Source organism: Podarcis filfolensis (assembly GCF_964270895.1).
Source record: "Podarcis filfolensis genome assembly, chromosome: 12".
NCBI lineage: Eukaryota > Metazoa > Chordata > Lepidosauria > Squamata > Lacertidae > Podarcis > Podarcis filfolensis.
The window spans coordinates 39,439,734-39,443,221 of record NC_139614.1 but is presented as its reverse complement, the minus strand read 5'-3'; the positions used below and the strand labels follow the sequence as shown (position 1 = coordinate 39,443,221).

Below are 3,488 nucleotides of genomic sequence, written 5' to 3'. Positions count from 1 at the left end.
CAAGAGGAAACTGTAGGTGGAAACTGTACCACAGCATATCCTGCCCTCAACTTACAGCTTCTGGGATCACTGCAAGTATTAGCCTGTTGCCTAGCATTATTATAACTAGATTTTCTATCAAAACAGATCAGTCAGTCCCCCTATTTTTTCCTCCTCCCACTGCCAGCATGAAATAAGACCAAAGGGCCACAGGTTGCTCACACTTGCCCCAACACATGACTTCGGCCTAGAACTGGATCATATCATAGTGCTTTAAAAGTGTGAATATGGCCTGACACTACTCAGCTGCAGAAATAAGGGAGGAGAGCTCTAAGACCATCCATAGAACTACATGCAGGGCTCTCCCAAGACATTTTGCTGCCTGAGGCAAAGGACAAGATGGTGCCCTCCCACGCCACCCCCCAAAAAATATTGCATGCACCAGAAGCCAACTGGACTGGCATTTGACCCTTACTGGCGATGAGACAGTGCCTCCCCCCATTGTACCAAACTTGCCTAGGGGGTGCAGGGCAGTTCACATGACACAAAAAGCTCTGCCCACTCCATGCCACCCATGGTGGGCATCTCACTCAGCTTATGGTAGGACCAGCCCTGAGTACATCTATTCACTTTATGCTGAGAGCAAGACAGAAGAGAGATAACAATTCTTGTTTCAGTTTTTATGGTCTGACTTGTACTCCTCCGCTGACAGAATAAAAGGATCTCTCATTCCAGGGCACTCATGTTACAAAGATGTCTGCGAGTGAGACATGAAGGCTGGCAACGTCAACCCCTTCATGTGGGAATCTCTTGCAGACGACTGCAGTGCCTGGAGACAGGCTGGTCATGTATCCACAGCAGTGACCATAGGAGAAGGAGAAGAAGAGTTTGGATTTGATATCCCGCTTTTTCACTACCCGAAGGAGTCTCAAAGCGGCTAACATTCTCCTTTCCCTTCCTCCCCCACAACAAACACTCTGTGAGGTGAGTGGGGCTGAGAGACTTCAGAGAAGTGTGACTAGCCCAAGGTCACCCAGCAGCTGCATGTGGAGGAGCGGAGACGCGAACCTCGTCCCCCAGATTGCAAGACTACCACTCTTAACCACTACACCACACTGAAATGAATGCTGGGAGGAGTGCAGAGAGAAGGAACGCCATGGTGTATCTGCAGCAGCACAACCAAAGACACTTTCATCTGCCCCAGCTGCAACAAAACATGTCTCTCCGGCATCGGTCTCTACAGCCACAGCAGGCACTGCAAGCTTCCAACCCCCAAAGGTGTACTCCTCCATTGTCTCCCGAGACAGATAGATGCCAACTACATGTTGAAATCTGCATTCAAAATCACCTTGGAATCCGTTCCTTTCCCACAATGACAGTGGAGCCCACAACCACTGATGTTGTGCCCTGGGATTGCCGGCTGCACTGGGTGTAAGGGCTTGAAGTTATTTCTGTAGTCAACTTCCTTTCATCTTGTGGTGGGGGGGACTGGAGATTGAAAAGGCTTCTGAGAAAAGCTAATAAAAAATAATGACAGCAAATAGAACTTCTTTGCCCTTTGGAGAAGGATCATTATGTGATAACGCATCTGCTTTGCATACCGAAGTTCCCAGGTTCAATTCCCAAACTCTCCGGGTGGGGCTGGGAACAGACACTGCCTGTACCCTGGAGAACAGTTAGTATAGATATTTCTGAGCTTGATGGGCCAATGGTCTGATTCAGTATCAGGCAGCTTCCTATGTTTCAATTTCCTCATCAATCCACAGAAAAACTCTACAAGGTGTTGTTGTTTAGTCGTTTAGTCGTGTCCGACTCTTCATGACCTCATGGACCAGAGCACACCAAGCACTCCTGTCTTCCACTGTCTCCCAGAGTTTGGTCAGACTCATGCTGGTAGCTTCGAGAACACTATCCAACCATCTCGTCCTCTGTCGTCCCCTTCTCCTTGTGCCCTCCATCTTTCCCAACATCAGGGTCTTTTCCAGGAAGTCTTCTCTTCTCATGAGGTGGCCAAAGTATTGGAGCCTCAGCTTCAGGATCTGTCCTTCCAGTGAGCACTCAGGGCTGATTTCCTTCAGAATGGATAGGTTTGATCTTCTTGCAGTCCATGGGACTCTCAAGAGTCTCCTCCAGCACCATAATTCAAAAGCATCAGTTCTTCGGCAATCAGCCTTCTTTATGGTCCAGCTCTTACTTCCATACATCACTACTGGGAAAACCATAGCTTTTACTATACAGACCTTTGTTGGCAAGGTGATGTCTCTACGAGGTAGGTACAGTCATTATTAATCCCTGTCAACAGGTGGGGGTGGATGTCTAGGGGAGCTCAAGCCAAGGAATATCAACTTACTCAAGGCCACCCATTCAGGCCTAACCTGAGCCAAGACTTGAGTAAGCTCATTCTCCTCTTCCTCTATCCAAATCACACTCCACAGGAGGAGACCACACAGACTGTCAACTCACCAAAGACTGGTCTGAAATTTCTTTGCTGCCAACGTCTCTTATGATTGCTAAATTTTTCAGCGGCATAACCATTTTAGACTGCGGCAGGAAAACCAGCAACAAGTCTTGGAGCACCTTACATGCGAAAAGATTTATTGTGGCATAAGCTTTTGTGGACTAAGGTCCACTTCATCAAACACATGAAGTGCTATTCCCAGGTACTAGTCTGAACCCAGGAATTATTTGCTGCAGGAGAAACCTAAAAGACAGAATGATACCCAAGAGAAGACAAAAGACTTTTCATTTATGCAACGATGGCAGCGAGGATGCTACTAGCCCAGAGATGGAAGGAAGGAGAAGTACCAACAAAAGAAGAATGGCAGATGAAACTGATGGGGTATGTGGAAATGGCGAAACTGACAGGGAAGAGCCGAAACCAGGAAGATCAAGTATTTTCTAAAAACTGGAGTAAATTTGTAATTTATTAAAAAGACCACTGTAAACAGTTAAAATCTTTGGCAGGGATGTAATGACATTGTAATGTGGAATTATTTATGATAATTATGGTTATATAATGGATAATGGTAAAAGATGCAGTAAATTTAATCTTAAACATGGAATCCATGGAGGGAGGGAAGGGGGTCCAAAGGTTCAAAAGAACCTTGTATTTTAATGTTTGAAATGGTTATGTTAAATACGTATAAAATTATTTAAAAACCAATAAAAAGTTATATATATATATAAGACAGAATGATACAACACCACTTGTCACTTATTGCTCCCCACTAAAACTCCTACATCCTATCTTAAACAATGGCAGTTCCCTCTCATAGGCCTTGAAGGGTAGCAGATCTGTATTTACTTACAGACAGAGGACTTCAAGCAGAGGCTGGACAACCACTTATTTAGGATATTTTAGCTCTGCATTTCCAACATTGAGCAGACGGGCTGACCGCAAGGCTCCCCTCCAGATTCATGATCCTAAGAACTGGCATGTTGATTCACCTCAAGCTCCATCCAGTCCAGCATTCTGTTTCTAGTACTTCACAGACAAATGTATTAGGAAA

At 45.5% G+C, this 3,488-nt stretch overlaps 1 long non-coding RNA gene across 1 annotated transcript; it reads left to right on the top strand.

Moving 5' to 3' along the window:
• Positions 1-720: 720 nt before the first annotated feature.
• On the top strand, positions 721-3,160 carry LOC310745303. Its single transcript, XR_014540074.1, has 2 exons — positions 721-1,759; positions 2,249-3,160. It is a non-coding gene; the product is annotated as an uncharacterized lncRNA (long non-coding RNA).
• Positions 3,161-3,488: the final 328 nt, after the last annotated feature.